At 37.5% G+C, this 17,407-nt stretch overlaps 1 long non-coding RNA gene across 1 annotated transcript in view; it reads right to left on the reverse strand.

The window, feature by feature from the left end:
• The window catches only part of LOC148214969 (uncharacterized), a 76,267-nt gene that overhangs the window by 10,330 nt on the left and 48,530 nt on the right, over window positions 1-17,407 (reverse strand). The window contains exons 2-3 of the long non-coding RNA XR_015797037.1: window positions 17,097-17,156; window positions 15,790-15,940 (exon numbers count right to left, since the gene is read on the reverse strand). This is a non-coding gene — a long non-coding RNA (uncharacterized LOC148214969). The remainder of the gene's footprint in view (window positions 1-15,789; window positions 15,941-17,096; window positions 17,157-17,407) is intronic.

Genomic DNA, 17,407 nt, shown 5'->3' on the forward strand with positions numbered 1-17,407 from the left:
TTCATGCAGTGTGCTAACAGAATCTGCAAACCAATGAATCCTAAAACTCTTGAGAGCAAAAACAAAAGGGGAAAAAACCCTCTGATTTTGTTACAGTGATTGTTAAACTCCATGAGTTGTGGAAAAATTATTCCTGTTTAATACTGTAAATGTATTAATATTATATTATAATGCCAACTGTTAAGAGATCTAGTTTTACTTGTTGAGAGTCTGTTTCCTAAACCCATTTGTGTTGCTGCTGTAGATCATAATATGTAATCCAACTGCTTTTTAAAGCACTGGAATTATTGTTGTTTTTTAAAAATATAATTTTGCTTGATAGGCTTTAAAAAAGTGGCAGCTACACATAAATGGATGGAAAAATATTAAGTGCATGCAGAAATATGTTTTAAAAATAAACAGTCCAGTTCCTCTATTTACTTAAAATATTTATATGCTCCTTCCTATTAAAATCTGGAAATAGTACATAAATGTAAACAATATTTGAAAGGTAAAAATGTAACTGAACACAGTATAACAAAAAGGATTTTTGTAAGAAATATTGTGAGTAATCCACAGCAGCCTTCTTCATGCTCATGTCATCCATATGGATTGGGCTCCAACTCCCATAAAACACAGCCATTTTGGTCTTTATGTTGACTGGAAGTTCTAACCCATCTGGAGAACACTGTGTCTTCAGTACCATAAACGATAACTTAAAAGTAGCTAATAAGGAACATTACTGAACAAAAAAGGCTGGCAGAACACTCTTGCTGTTGCTAAAAGGGAGAGCCATGATTGATTCTTTAAGCTGCCATAGCTCAAATCATCTGTCATTTCCCATGAGGAGCAATGTTCCTATTTGTTTAGAGATATGAAGGAGACCTTGGACTCCCTCCTAATATGCTCATATTACTGGCATGCTGAATCAACCCTATTAGGTAAATCAGACCAGGAAATCAACTCCACAGGAAGATGAAAACTACTTTTATTGAGACTGGCTATAATAACAGAATCTTGCAAGTTTGATTGGGCTGCATCTCCTCCCTTTTCTTATACTCCAGTGAATCAGGGCAGCATCTGCCTGAGTTGCTTCCACATGTTACTTGTTTCTCAGAGCTTAAAAAATGTTGCAGCCCCCTTTGTCTAGGTAAAGGTTCTTACATATCGCCATCATGGCCATCTTCCTTACTCTCTACATGTTGTCAGTACAGCTGCCATAGCAACAAATAGATCTCTTGCCATTAAAGAATGTTCAGCAGCCATATTTTCTAACTTTATTTTTCTTTTGTTTTAGTTACATAATTTTTTTGCAGCAAAAAATTATAGTGAACTTTTATTTTAAAAAAGAAATAATTTAAGTATTTTATTTATGATGCATTTCTCTACCATACATTTAAATGACACTTAAATATTTTTATTAATGCAAGCAAAATTAGCTTTCTTTCTTTCTTTCTTTCTTTCTTTCTTTCTTTCTTTCTTTCTTTCTTTCTTTCTTTCTTTCTTTCTTTCTTTCTTTCTCCTTTCTCTGTTTCTCATTTCTCTCTTTCTAAGAAGCTGATTGTACACCAGCAAAATGGATTGGGCTTTGTATATTCCAACTTGGCAACAGCTTGTTGAGAGTAAATCCTGTCATGGAAGGGTTTACTAATCTGAATAAATTCAATTTCAAAATCCTTCCTTGATCTAAGCTTGCTTAAGCTCTCACCAAGGTCTAAGGATCCTGAGGGTCAACTCCAATAACAAAAGATAAGAAAAACCTGCCCTTTCTCATCTCCCTTTGCAAAACACTATAAGCTCTGTTACCTCACTGCAAAAAATCCGTAAGTTTAATGAAGTTGCCTTTTCAGATTTTTTTTTTAAACAGATGAAGTTCAATGTTTCCCACTTCAATACTTATTTGCTTGGCATGCCACCCAAGAATGATGTCATAAGAACTGTACACTTTTCTGTACATACTAAACCAGCACACAACAGATCTGTACGTCTGCTTTCCTGGGATAAAACTGGAAACTTACAAACTCTCAAAGCTTCTATAAGGCATTGAAGAATCTTTGTGGCATTAAGAGTTCACATGCTAGACTTCTACACTTCAGTTATTAATTAGCTGTAACCGGTTTAAGTGGTAAAGTCAAAACAGTGAAGAAAATCAAAACAGGTACAACAAAGATTCAGAAAACTGGGTTTTGCTTGCTTATAAAACATTGAATTTGACAGAAAAATAGTTATGCAGAGTGCAAAATTACAATTCAGAAAGCCTGGCAGGGCTAAACACTTGTATTTTCCTCCATTATGAAATATATACTGTGTGTACACCCCCCCATATGTATATATATATTCAAAATTAATATATATATATATATATGTGTGTGTGTGTGTGTATTAATTTTGAAGCAGTGGCACTGTTTCAAAGAAATGGAATAAAACAGAGTTGAAACTCACATTTCCATCTAAAGTATTTTCCATAGGCAATCCATTACAGCTGACTAACTTTACATTGCCTTTTACTTCTAGGTAGTTTCTAAAAATATATTAATGGACGTACTCAGAATTATTTTTGAAGTTCTGATCTATGCAGTTTGTGGGAGAAGCTTAAGCACCCTGCTTGCTTGATTTATTTATCACATTTATATACGCTTATATCATTAGAAGGAAACTTGCATCAAATTAGCATTATATTGAAAGAAAACAGCATTATAGCAGATAGAAAGGACTGCACAGAAATTACTTTCAAATTTATTATACTGTATATACCTGCCTAAAATCATACGTATGTTACAATTTATTAAATTAATATTTAATAAAATGTATAATACATGGATGTACACTGACCTGCTCCCAGTTCACAATCTCTGGGAAGAGTGACACTGTGTGTACTATTCATATATTTCCATAGGAACGTAAAACTGTGCAAATTCTCCTCCATTATAAAATTTAATAATCTAGAATAGCCTTTCTCAATCTGATTTCTTTAAGATATGATCAATTCATGTGATTAACAGCCAACAAGGCCAGTAGGCTATTGAGAATTATGGGTGCTTGTCCAAACCATACAGAGGGCACCAACTTAGAAAAGATACATTTGAATGCATTAAATACTACCCAGGTTAACTTTTCAGCATGTGTTTGTGCAGATGTATGCATCTTGACTGAAGGCTTCAGCAAGAGGCAATACCGAGTCAGGGCTTGGAGACTAAGGAGGGCGAAGCATGAGTAGTATTGGAATGTAGTATTTAGATGGAAAACCACCTTGGAGGACCAGAGCTGCAGGTTAGGCTGGGAAGTTGAAAAACATCCCAGAAGAAATCAGTGCAAAACACTTTTATACAACTGCAAAGAAAATTTGACTTGAAGACTTTCATCTACCTGTCTGTCTAAAGTCTCCTTTGAGTCAAGGTTGACTTTTGAATGCAGCCATGTAGATTTCTTGGCAACAATATAGAAGTGGTTTTCTATTGCCTTCTTCTGGGATTTTTTCAACTTCCCAGTATAGCCTACAGAACTGGTGTTCCTGCAAGTCTCCCATTTAACTACTAGACAGGCCTGACCCTGCTTAACTTCCAAGCCCAGACAGATTTGACATATCTTATTTACCCCAACATTTTAAATCAGCTTATACCAATGACCTCAACAATTTTAGTAAAACAAAAGGGAAGAATGGGAAAAGTCCTTTTACCCTCTCTCTGAATTGCACTAATGACAACTTGCTGAAATTGAATGCCTTCTGCTTTTGAATTGTGCCCTTGACACACACTGCATTCTGCATTTAGAATGAATGAAACAGCAAGCAGTCCTAAATGACTAGCTCTGTGGATTGCAACTAAATGTGCTACCATATGTAGTGGCATGAAAGTGACAAATGCCATTATTCTGTAAATCTAATTTAAGCTTTCAAATTGAACTTTTTTAAATGGACAAGCCAATTATTTTGCAGTTCCATGAAGCATGCACTTTTAATGTCTTCATTTTCACACCATGAAGCTGTTTTATGTTATACAGAGACACAAATAAACAGCAGTTATTAGTAGGAAGCTATCAGACTGTAAGATGTGACATTACTACAGTGAAGCATGCTTTTCGGTTCTGGCTTTTAGAAGAACTAATTCGAGAAATATTTTGTTGAATCTGTTCAACACATCCCAAAGTCAAGGTGCCAAATTTTCCCTAAAATATTCCAGAAAATATCCCACATGCAAAATTGTTAAAATTATTCAGTGCATGGATGAATTATGAACTTATTTGATCCTTTTATGGTGTGCAAGTGATTCATTAGATTTCTACTCAGTGCAAACTAATAAGTTAATTGGTTTGATTAACAGTTTATGACTTGATCATAGATTGGGAAGAGAGAATCATCTGGGCTACTTCATGGTTATAGCCAAGTCTGTTTAACCTATTTTTGGCAATGATTCTACTCAGCAACACCTAGTCTGACTTATGACAAAAATCAAGTAGATAGACTAACAAAGACATTTACTAATCTTTCATAACTACCTTTTTGGACAATGCTAGATTCCATGCAGACAGTCCATACAAATAACTCCACTGAAAATTAACATATACAGGGAAGAAACATAATTTCCTTTTCTCCTTAAAAAACCAATGTATTTCTGAAGATTTATATTTAGTTGAAGAGAATATAAACCCAATGAACTGAAAATAACCGTACAGCCAAAGAAATGATATTCCATGGAGGGACATTAGATAAATCCAATCTTTTTCTACATAGTTGAACAACCTTTCTCACACAAACTCTTATTGTTTATTTATTTATTTTATTTATTATGGTTGTAGACTATGACTGTAATAAATAAAATAAACTCTTACTGTTTGTAAACAGCAGTAGTCATGAATTATTATATCTTTAACTAAGCTGAAGGAGTTTCTGATATTGTAGCTGGTTCAGATCTTTTGAATTTGCCTGTTTTGTTCATTAAAAAATGCTGAGCTGATGGTCAATGCTTTTAAACTGATTTCTATGGTTGCGTAGACTTAGATGTCTGTGTTTTAAAACAACCTGAATAGGCTGACTGGAGAAAACTCTAATGCTTGAAATAAGCAAAGGCAGTCAAAAAAGAAGTTGACAAAAGAAAGGTGGCCAGATACTATATCTGGTGACATAAACATGAGCTCACAAGAACTTCAAGAAGTAGTTACTGACAGACAGTTCTGGCTAACTGGGGTCAATTGTGTCACAAAGAATTGGAAGGAGTTGAACACCTGACAAGGATCGCAAATTTAGAACAGCAAACCTCAGAAGAACTAAATTTTTGTCAGGTGGAATCAATTGCTTTCTCTCTCCCTTTCTTCACTCATAAGTATTTTATTTTATTTGTATCATGAATTTATCTTATTGACCTATATGGTTATGTCTTTTGAGTGCAGGTTTTGGTAGAAAGGCTGGGTATAAATTTAATGCAAAATAAATGTACCAGCAAGTTAGTAGAAATGTATTCTAGAATTAAAACTAGCTAACGTGATTTTATTGTGCTTATTTTAATATCTGTGTATTGCCCTGATATCTACAAGGTGCTAGTTAAATATGCTGAATTAATAAATAATAGAATACAAAGATATTCCTTCAAAATTACTGTCATTTACTTAATTTAAGTATTTTTATCAGGCTGTAGTGTCAACATATCAGCAAGACAGAGTCTTTTGTCTTTCAAGTGCATAAAATAGGCAAATACAGGTGGTCCTTGGTTAATGACTGCCTTGTTTAGTGACAATTCAAATTTACGATGGTGCTGAAAAAGTAGCTTTCTGGAGAAATGGAGAAGTTGCAAGTTGTGGTCACATGATGTCACACTTAACAATTGCGGGTGATTTGCTTAACGACTGCAGTGGAACTGATGTCATAAGTCGGATGCGGTGATGTGATGTTTTACTTAATGACACCATAGCTTAGCGACAGTTACTGGTTCCAATTGTGGTCATTAGATGAGGACTACCCATACTTTTTCATGGTTCAAAGTCTTGCTACGGTTTTGATATAGGTAGGAGAACTGTACAAATTTTTTTTTAATAAATGAATATACTTATATCAGGATTGCATCTACAGGTCTCACATATTTCTACATAGATATTCAATGTAGTGGTTAAAATGTTGGACTGGAACTGTGGAAACCCAGTTTCTAGTCCACCCTCAGCTGCAGAAACTCACCAGCTGACTTTGGGCCAATCACTCTGTTAGCAAACCTATTTCTAGTATTGTTTTATAAGGAAAAATAGAAGAGAGTGCCATGTATGCTGCCTTAAGTTTCTGAACAAAAGGTAGGATAAACAAACAAAATGTGGAAATCAGACACTTTGGTTAATGTGAAATTCCTGTATCCTGCAAAAATGCAATCTTTCTCTACGCATTGAATACCTACATATGGGCATTTTGTTAAAGGCCTATAGCAAAAGAGCATGACCGTCAGAATACTGATTCATTTATATCCCATCTACATGCTCAAGATGCAATGCACAGCATTAATTTCCTACTTCTAGTGCCCACAGAACTTCCTATCATATTCCTTTAGCTTGCCAATGAAAAAGCCCATTTGCTAATTCCCTCAAAAATGGTAAGAGGGACTATTGAGATCATTTCTTTAATTTAATAAGCTTTTTATATTCTCCAGTGCAATCTTTGGTAGGATGCTTATATATCACATACCTATAGTAACAATATTTTTTCTTTAATGTACTTAAAGCCTGATTTATTTATGAAGTTGCACTATCTTTTATATACGCAAGTCTGTAAAGTAGGAACAAAAAATTCAAATATAATCCTACAGATTGAGAGGTGGGTCCTCCTTATACATGACTTGAAACGAACAGGCTTGAGTCTTTCTAGTCCTACTCCTACACTTCAGTCATTATACAACCTGGCTCTTCCTATATTACATTTGGACTATGCAGTCCTTCAGATTCCATTCCAAAAAGATGCTTCAGAACATAGGAAGGGCAACTGCTTGAAAGAATTGCAAACAAGCACTATGTTCATAGCACTGTGGTCCAAGCTACTTTTTAAAAATGAATCCAAATTACACTTTCATATATATATATATTTATTATATATATTTCAAATTTGGTCACCACCCATCTCACTCAGAGAGTGACTATTATATTACATGTTCCTCTTGACATTTTATTCTTTATTACAGATGGGCAATTTTTCATTGGCTGAGTAATATACATTTAATGGCTTTTGTGGGGTTGGTAGTTGCTGTGATATAAAAAGCCATTAAAAAGTGTTGGTGGGCTGAAAGCTCCCATTATTTTCCTGTTGGGTTTTCTGATTGCTTGATTTTTTGTTTAGTGATGCAGTGGAAATGTTTAGAGCTTATGCTATTATTTTCACATATTTACTATCGCAAAATGGTGGGAATTTCAGAAACACGATTTGGAAACTGCATGGGGACTATAATGTCTAAAGCAAACCCCAGTGATGCCAAAATGATGAGAAGCGTGATGTGACACAATCGTGCAAATGCTGACTTTATGTATTTGTATCTGGACTTTTGATGCAAGTAAATAAGTCATGACATTTACATTATGATGTCATACACATTTCATCATTTACCCCCTTTGCCTCCCCCTGTGGACACCCGTGTGTGAGGACCTAGGGCTGCCTATTTGTGATAAAAAGTAATGTCTATGCAATCTTAAGGAGATCTAGCATAACACCATTATCTCATTTATTTTGGTAGCAAAGTTAATAGCCATATGAAATTATAATGTAGCTCTTCCCTGTGCTGAAATTAATACTTAATACTTTTCATAACTGGATAGTTAAATTATAGGTTAGCAAAAATGTATACTATGAAAGACTGGGTTAGGCTAAGTATTATTTTTCGTGCTGTTTTTGGTCGTTGTTTTTAAACCTGAGAGAGCTTCCTGTCTTAAAAAGGAATATTTCGTTTTTGGAATAATAATAATTTAGATCTAGAGAACTGGCTTTTCCACAAATGCAAAAGTCAGTTGGCTGGAAAGATTACAATAAGATGTAAGGAGAAGACCATTTCTGAGGTCTGCAACACCCAAGCTGTTTACTGCTCTAATGAAAGCAATGCTTAGAAATGCAAATTAGCTTTGATACAAAGCTTTATTGTGAACTGTGAATTAAATAATTTGTAGGTATTCACATGGTGCAAATTCAAATGTTCAACAAATTAAATGAATCACACCCATGGCTATGAAAACCTGCACTACAAACTCATATGAAGATGCCAAGCAGAACATTGTTTAATAGGAGTGATTAAATAACTTAAATTCTGGAAAGTTACACCTTAAATGCTGTAGAAGTTGTGTTACATCTAAAAGTCAGACATTACCTGGAAAGTTTAAACTAAACAACCGGTTGAGTCATCAAGAGATATAATTACCAAACAATTAAGCTGATATGAAGTGTATTTAGTTTTGCATCCATTCAATAACTGTTTACATAGATGCCATAAATGAGACTTTTATGAAGGAAAACATCTCTTACATAGCTGACCGCCCAACTTTGCATATGTGTGTTAACAGGAGAAGGCACTATGTTGAGGATGAATGCTAAAACGGGTCTAAATGACTTTCAGATTAGCTGGAACAGATGGAAGGGTCACAGTTGAACAACTTTACACAGCAACATAAAGGCAATGTTCAAGTGGAGTTCATTGCCTCTGACAGATACTGTCAATCAAGCAGGGGACTTCTCAGTTAACCAGCAGCCTATCCCTTTAAAGATTAATAATAATTTTAAAAAAAGTATTGTGAGGCAATGAGTAGAGTTTATCTAGTCTATGTTTGGCATAGGCTCCACCCTAAGAGAGGAGATTTTTCACAGAAAGCACAAAAACTTGTAGATATTTTCAGGGCAACTGAAATGCAGAGTTTGCAAGAAGTACAAAAGATACTGCGTAAGCATCCTTTCCCTTGTTTGATTCATCTCACCATACCTGTAGTACCACAAAGTTGCATAGTACAGTGGATAGGAGGAACTATTTCAGGAAAATTAGATACTGTTATTTTACAGATATGAAGTGTAAAACAAAATAATAGTATGGGGTAGATGTTCATTGTATTACAGGTCAACTGGCAAGGGAGCTAAACTGCATTTCAGGAGATTAGCACCACTTACTATGTTCTCTGTGTTATGGACTTCATTTACACTATGAAGTTTGCTTAATTCACTGTACAGTGGAACCTCGGTTCACGAACTTAATTCGTTCCGCGACTCTGGTCGCGACCCGAATTGGTCGCGACCCGAAGCAAATTTTCCCATAAGGTTCAATGTAATTACCGTTAATCTGTTCTGGCGTGGAGGACAGGGAGGCGGCTATTGCTTGGAGGGAGAGTCCCCCTCCCTACGACCACGTGTCAGGGGCGGAAAATGGCCGCGGACCACGTGTCAGGGCATAAAAATGGCCGCGGACCACGTGTCAGGGGCGGAAAAATGGCCGCGGACCACGTGTCAGGGGCAGAAAATGGCCGCGGACCACGTGTCAGGGCATAAAAATGGCCGTGGACCACGTGTCACGGGCGGGAAAATGGCCTCAGACCGTGTCACGGGAGGGAAAATGGCCGCAGACCGTGTCACGGGAGGGAAAATGGCCGCGGATCCTGTTTGTGACCTGAGGCGGAGTTCGCAAACTGAAGCAAAATTTTGCGGCCGGAGCTGGTCGTCACCCGAAAAGTTCATGAACAGAAGCGTTCGTAACCCAAGGTTCCACTGTATATGTGAAAATTAAGTAAGGTAAGTTTGCAAGCTTTCTAATTCAACCTTATAGAATCTATGTTATAGTAGATGCTCAATGGTCTGTCTATATCCACATTAACATGCATACATATTAAAATCACATTGTGACAATCTTTTCTCAATATTTATGGTTTTAGGGAAAAAGCAGACAGTCAACAAGCATTCATCTCGGTTTTGTTGCTTTTATCAAGGAACTTTTCCTTGGCACCAATTCTTGTTCACTTTTGATACTATTGAGGCTACACTACCAAACCAAACCAAACCAAACCAAACCCATCTCTGAAGAAGCCATGTCAAACCACTTCTGTATTAATGTCAACAAAACTTCAGAAATATGTCCTTTTAGTCATCGGGAATTGACTCAGTTCAAAAGAGGCATTATCTTTTAGGGCTCTTTTAACTTACATGCTATTTCAGAATCTTACTTTGATTTTAATCTCTGCTGAAATATTAATTGCCATTACATTTTAGATGCTTGAAGAATTTAAAACACTTCAAATTCTACCTTAATTATTAATAATCCATTTTATTATTAACAGAGTAGAAACACTGAAGACTGACATTCCTAGTTTCTGTTCAAAATATCATTTTTCTAAACACTTCCAGTGAAGAAAACAGTTTGCCATCTCTAGAGAGTCCAGAGGCAATCTGATCTATTGCTGAACAGCTCTTACCATTAGAAAAGGTTTCCTGATGTCCAACTGAAATCTACTTCCTCATAATTTAAAGCAATTGCTTCTTGTCCTGTCTTCTGGAGCAATTCTGAACAATTCTGGCATGTGATAGCTCTCATGACTCCACACATTTTTGTCTTTTCCATGTGAAACATATACAATGCCTCCAACTGTTCCTCGTTTTTTTTCCCATTGAGGCCCTCAACAGCTCGGTTGCTCTCCTCTGTTTCAATTTATCAATGTTCTTCCTAGTACCCAGAACTGGGTGCAATATTCTAGGTGCAGACTGACTAGTGCAGAATAGAGAAAAACGATGACTTCTCTCGATTTTGACACTATCCTACTATTGATGATTATGGTTGGTTGCACAGTCAGCCAGATGTTTAGATTGGATTTGGCATTTTTGTCCACCTATTGAGCCCTTCCCAAGGGCCTGGGATAGGCAGATGTTGTTTAATAATATTAAAGGTATTGTCACAGGATGTAAGCTGTTCCAAGTAAAGATGCCTTTTGCAACTGACGGTGATGTTGTCAATGCCGATGGTCTTCAAGTGGTGCTCCAGATGTTTTGGGATTGCACCTAAGGCGTGTATAACTATTGGTGCTATCTTTGCTTTCTTTTGCCATAGTTGTGCTACTTCTATTTGCAGGTCTTTGTATTTTGTGATTTTCTCCAGTTCTTTCTCTCCTATTCTGCTGTCTCAGGTATTGCAATGTCCACTATCCAGACTTTTTTGTCTTTCTTATCAACAATTGTTAAGTCTGGGGTGTTGTGTGGCAGATGCTTGTCTGTCTGAATTCTAAAGTCCCAGAGCACTTTAGCTTCTTCATTTTCTACTACTTTATCTATTTTGTGATCCCACCAGTTCTTGCTTGCAGGCAACTGGTATTTCTTGCAGATATTGCAAAGCACCATTGTTGCTACTTTGTCATGCCGTTGTTTGTAATCAGTCTGTGCAATCTTCTTGCAGCAGCTAATTAGGTGGTCCAGTATTTATTCAGCTTCTTTGCAGAAGTAGCATTTGCTGTCTGTTGCTGTCTTCTCGATTCTGGCTTTATATGCATTTGTTCTTAAGGTTTGGTCTTGTGCAGCCAGAATTAGCCTCTCTGCCTCTTTTTTCAACTTTCCTGCTCTTAGCCATTGCCAGGTCTTGTTATCTGCTTTGCCTGCTAGTTTTTTTTTATATACTGGCCATGTAATATTTTGCCTTGCCATGTCTCTTTTCTATTCTTCATCTGGTTTTTCTTGTAGGCCAATTTGGTCTCTTTGGTATTCAGTGAGCCTTCATAGTGTACTAGCTTCAGTGCATCTTCTTCACTGTCCTTCAGATAGTCTTCCAATGCCCTTTTTTCTTCTTCAACTGTCTGGTGTACTTGCCGCATTCCACGCCCACCTATGCTCCTTGGTAAGTACAGTCTGTCAACATTGCTGTGTGAATGAAGGACATGATTCATTGTCATTATTTTTCTGGTCTTCCTATCCAGGGCTTCTAGTTCAGCATGAGTCCAGTCCACTATTCCACTGTATATCTAATGACTGGAATTGCCCAGGTGTTAGGGAGAAATATTATTATGTTTTGGCCAAATAATTGGATAGGTAGGAATAAGACAAGACTACAAAAAAAAAGTGATTAGGCCATTTCATGGTGCCAGGAGGCTATAGGGGCCTGGATGGGGGACAACCGGCTTCAAGTGAACCCTGGTAAGACGGAGTGGCTGTGGGTACAAGGAGCCTCAAGATCTGGGAGTTTATCATTTTTGGTTCTTGACAGGGTCACACTACCCCAGACAGACCCGGTGCATAACCTGGGGGTCCTCCTGGACTCATGACTCCTGTTTGAAGAGCAGGGGGCAGTTGTGGCTAGGCGGACCTTTGCGCAACTTTGTGTTGTGCGTCAGTTACGCCCCTTCCTCGATCAGGAGGGCCTCTGCATGGTCACTCATGCCCTGGTCACCTCCTGTTGGATTACTGCAATGCGTTCTATATGGGGCTACCCTTGAAGAGTATCCGGCGCAGAATCCAGCAGTGCAGACAGTTCTGAATGCCCCTAGGGGGCCCATATAACGCCACTGTTATGCAAGCTGCATTGGTTGCCAGTTTGCTTTCGGGTCCAATTCAAGGTGTTGGTTATCACCTTTAAAGCCCTTCATGGCACAGGACCAGGTTATCTGAGGAGCCATCTCGCCCCTGTTATATCAGCCTGCCCCACTTGGTCCGGCAGAAGGGGCATGTTGCAGACTCCACCAATCAAGGAATTTTGACTGGTGGGGTCTAGGAAGAGGGACTTTTCTGCCATGGCCCCCGCTCTGTGGAACAACCTACCACCCAAGGTGTGGTGTGCCCCCACTCTCATGGCCTTCAGGAAGAGTGTGAAATCTTGGCTATGCCATATGGCCTGGGGGCTGCATGGGGGCTCACACAAGTGGAAGTGGCTTGCGGGGTAATGGATGTTACTCGCCCATCATCTTGAATGTTTTTTAGTTTTTATGTATAGGACTTGTTTCTGTAGTTTGACTTTTTAATTGATTAATTAATTTTAATTAATGAATGGGTGTATTTATTTTTTAACTGTTTGTGGCTTTTACTTTTATTGTGAGCTGCCCAGAGTCACCCACTGGGGGAGATGGGCGGCATACAAATTTAATAAATAAATAAATAAATAAATAAATAAATAAATAAATAAACTTAAAGATCAAATAATGTATTAGAATGCCAATTGCTTGGTGAGTGTCTGCTTTAAAAAGTTCTGCTCTTTAAAAAATATGGTTTAAGCACAAATCTACTCGTGTGCATACATGATAAGGAAATAAATATAAATCTACAAGAATGATTTTAGTTATGATACTAGAGAAAATTAATGAAGGATATAGTGGTAATGAAAAGTTCTGAATGAGGGGCAGACCATATTTGGTTGTTTTTGGAACTTGGAAATAATGGGCAAAGAAGAAAAGAAACTACAATGAAAGTAGAATAACTACAGGAGAGAAAGGATGTAGGGGACAGACTCATCTGCTAACAGAATGAATGGAAAGTAGAAATGAATGATGGAAGAACCTATAGATGAGGAAATATACAGATAACTGAACATTTGCTGCAAAAATGATGATAGAGCAACATATTGTATAACATGGATACAAAGGAAAAAATAGCTGCAAGGAATGCAGAGTCAAGGAATGAAAAGAGGCAAAGAAATTACAGAGCAATGTTGATGGGAACAAAATGTTGCTTTTAAAGTAGGTGAAGGAACATAAACAAGGAGCCCCTAGCAGAGTGAATGGGTTTAAAAATAAAAGTGATGCAATGATTTGGGGAGAAATTGAAGTGAAAGAATGCTGGAAGGAGTATTTTAGGATATGTTGAATAGTGCAATGAATTCTATAAGTATATAAGAAAAAAACTGATGAGGGGAATCATAAATGCTGTGAGAATGTTGAAGAATGGTAGGGCCCCCGGTGGTGTAATGGGATGTTATATTATAGGTGCAGTTTGTGGAAAAGTGAGTAAGTTAAGAGGAAAGGAAAGAACAAGAAAGTCATGGCTTGATGGTGCTGATGAGATGCTCAAAAAGAAATGAGGTTTAAAGAAGAAATATATGTATGAAACAGCATATGGATGTGGTGGAAGCAAGGATGATTGGCCAGGATAATAAAGTATAGAGAAGCATAGGGAAAGGTGTTGATATAAATTAGATTTAGTATATTCCCTTTTCTTATCTCATGCCTTTAATTTCTTTGGCTTACCATTGCTTATTCCCCCTTTTCATAATTTGCTAACCCTGAAAGGAAATAGCATGATGGGTATATATTATACATGAAGCTATCTGGATCCTGTATAACAAGTTATTTTTACCTCCTGCCAATATTCAGTTGTCTCTGTCTGTCTGTCTGTCTGTCTGTCTGTCTGTCTATCTGTCCGTCCTATCTATCTATCTATCTATCTATCTATCTATCTATCTATCTATCTATCTATCTATCTATCTATCTATCTGTAGGAATCAGCAAAAACTATCTTTGAGTGAAAGTACATAAATCAGGCTGCATGTCTTAAAACAGGAGACAATAAAGGACTGTCACTTCTGACTAATTGTTTTAAAAAGATTCTTTTAATTATTGAAGGGAAATGGGCATAACACAAAGCAAACCATAAACCTCTAGAATTGTCTGTATTTGCAACATGGATATACAACTTCTATTGATTTGAGGTCTACTATGGGCTTTGTGTTGCACGTTGGGGGCTGCACTCCAGAAGCAGGCAAAATCAAAACCCAGTGGTGGGACTCCTTCCCCCCCCCCTTATTACTTTTTAAAAATAATATATTTTATTACTTTTATTTTTTCAAAAAAAGTGTTTCATAGATTTTGGTTTTTCTTTGTAATGGCAAAATAACACTTCTTGCAGAAGCTACAGCTTTTTTCTTTGCCAGTACGGGAGTGTGTGACACTGAAATGGCTTTTTTTCAGTGTCATAGCTTCCTCTACTGATGTGGAAAAAGAAAAGCATTGGAGAATTTTTTTAACAGATAAAACCTAAGTTGCAGAGACACCACAATTTTGGCAATGGGTTGTCCAGATTGTTTTCCAATTTGGGATGGTGTGTGTATTTCTTGGGATATTTGAAGGACAAATAATAGCCCTTTAATATCCAACCCGCAAACTGGGAAAAATCAGTCTGAGTTTGGTGATTTCTACGATCTTTTCAGGAGCGAAAGGAACGTAAAGCACCCATTTCACTCCTTGAAATGCTCCGAGCAGCTCAACATGGAAAAAAAATGGGCTGAGATATTTATTCCATTCATTTTAGAGTGGGGTTGGGAGCTACAAAAGGAGTCCACATGAGCTGTGAAACCTATGGGCTGCACTTTTTGCATTCCTGATTTACAAGAATGCCTCTGGGCCCCATATGAATAATGTAAACAGCCGCATGAATAATAATACACCTTTATGAACCTTGTATGATCATGGTAACATAAGCATATAATGAAATGTACAATAAAATTTTTTTTTTACTATTTGTTTACTGAAGATTTTATCATGGTACAAAGGAAGTGATGTTCACTGACCATTCTAAAATTGCTTGTATCATTAATTTCTAGCATGAATATAAACATTTAATTCACATTTTATCTAGTAACTGTGTTGATGTGATATTAGCGTTTTGCTGAAATTGCACTAGGAACAAAATTCTTTATTTTTATTTGTGTTATCTGAAAAACGTTAGTTTGCATTCCAGGCACATCCTATCTACTTTGCTTGTTCTGTGCTTCAAAACAAATGGCAAAATCTTTTTGAAGTCTATGCTTTAACGTTGTTTCAGTGAATACATTTCTTAGAGATTTGCTTAAACGTTCCGTTTTTGTGCCTCAGATATCTGCCACCAGAAATCAGTTATAGTATAAATGGAATCCTTCATACCCTTTTGCCACAGCAGCAGAAATGAAAGAAAGGCAGTCTACTCATCTTCCAATGAGTATCCCATATGCTTCTTGAGTTTCATTGCGCCGGATCACCAAAGGCACTAGAATTGCAAAGCATCTTCCCATCTGGAGGCTTCAGGAAGGATACGCTGCAAGAAAGTCAAATCACAAATATTAAAAGTGCAGAGCGGAGGACTGCAAACATCGAACCAAACAAAAACCCTGCCACAAAAGTTACACAGGCTTGGCCTTCACCTGCAGAAGAAAGCAAATTCCTCCCAAAGGATGGCCCCATTTTCTTCTCTTGCCTTTATAAAGAGGCTGGGGGTCGTCAAACTTTGATTCAGAACAGGAGTCCATTCAGCAGCATCCTCAAGCCTGGCTGGGAGCTGCTCACATCCCCGGAAAATTCAGTGGGAGAAAAAGTTTATGGAAGCGAGTAGGAGTTTATTCAACAGTGTCTGAGGCCTTTCAGAATCATGAGTGAGTGTCTATAAGGGGGCAATCAAGCATAGGCTGGGAATTATCTCTGTTGGTTGCCTACCTGTGACAGGCCCTCAAGTGCAGCTAAGAGGCTCATTCAGTGATGGAGAAACAATGGCTGAAGGGGAACAAACAATTCCAAGGAGTCTATCATTCTGTATGGTGTTATCTTTAGGACTGAATAAAACCGGAGTTCCCCTTTTCTGCCTCCTAGTCAGCGCTACTTTTCGGAGGCAGTGGTACTTTTCAACTCTCTTTCACTACTTTTCAACAGGTTCATAAGGGCACGAAGTGCAGTATATAAAAAAAAAAGAGAGAGGATAATAACATTTACTTGGGTGCAGGAAAAGGCCCAGTGGACAGAGCAGCCAAGCTTGCAGGACTGGAAGAGATGAAAGTTAGCGTTCTTGGTTTTGTTCTTTGGAGAAGTGCCAAAATCTAAGATTGTTATAACTAAAAATATTCTTTAACACTATTAAACAAGTCCTGTGGATGGAGATGAGAATATTTGGCCCTCTAGTAAAGTAAACCCTTCATTTATTTTCACAGTACATTAAAATATATGGATTACCTCCAAGTCACTGACTCGTACTCAGGGTACAGAAAGTTCAACCATAGGCTTAAAACTGTGTAAAAGAACAGAATAGAGCAGAGGGAATTCAGTTCAAAGACACTCCTGCTGTATAAAGCAAAGAAAGAGAGAAGGAGGCAGGGAGGGGATTTGTTCTACCTCTATGCTAAAAGTTTGACTTTACAGACTTCTGTACTGTTTCATTTTGTTTTTCAAATGCAGGAGCTTACACTGGAGGAAACTTTACTTACCTGGGAAATCATTTCCCGGAAGGGGTCCCAGGCATGGCCTCGGAATTAAACGATTGTGAGCTGTAGGGAGAGAGAGAGAAAGGGGAGGAGAACCAGGAAATGTAATAGGAGATTAGCATTCTGCTATATAGGATCGGACAAGTTTTGTTTTTTTTTTTGGTCTAAAGACACGCTGCCCATATCAGACTGGCTGATGTCTGCACTTGGAGAACATTTTTGCTTTTTCTTTCCTATCAGCGTAACCAAAAAATACAAACATACAGGACATGTAGAGAGAGGCAGAGACAGAGACTTGTTCTCATTTTTCAGCC

Source organism: Python bivittatus, unplaced genomic scaffold (assembly GCF_059951505.1).
Source record: "Python bivittatus isolate LINGU-HERP-01145 unplaced genomic scaffold, Pbiv_v1 ctg000480_np1212, whole genome shotgun sequence".
In the NCBI taxonomy this organism is placed as follows: Eukaryota; Metazoa; Chordata; class Lepidosauria; order Squamata; family Pythonidae; genus Python; species Python bivittatus.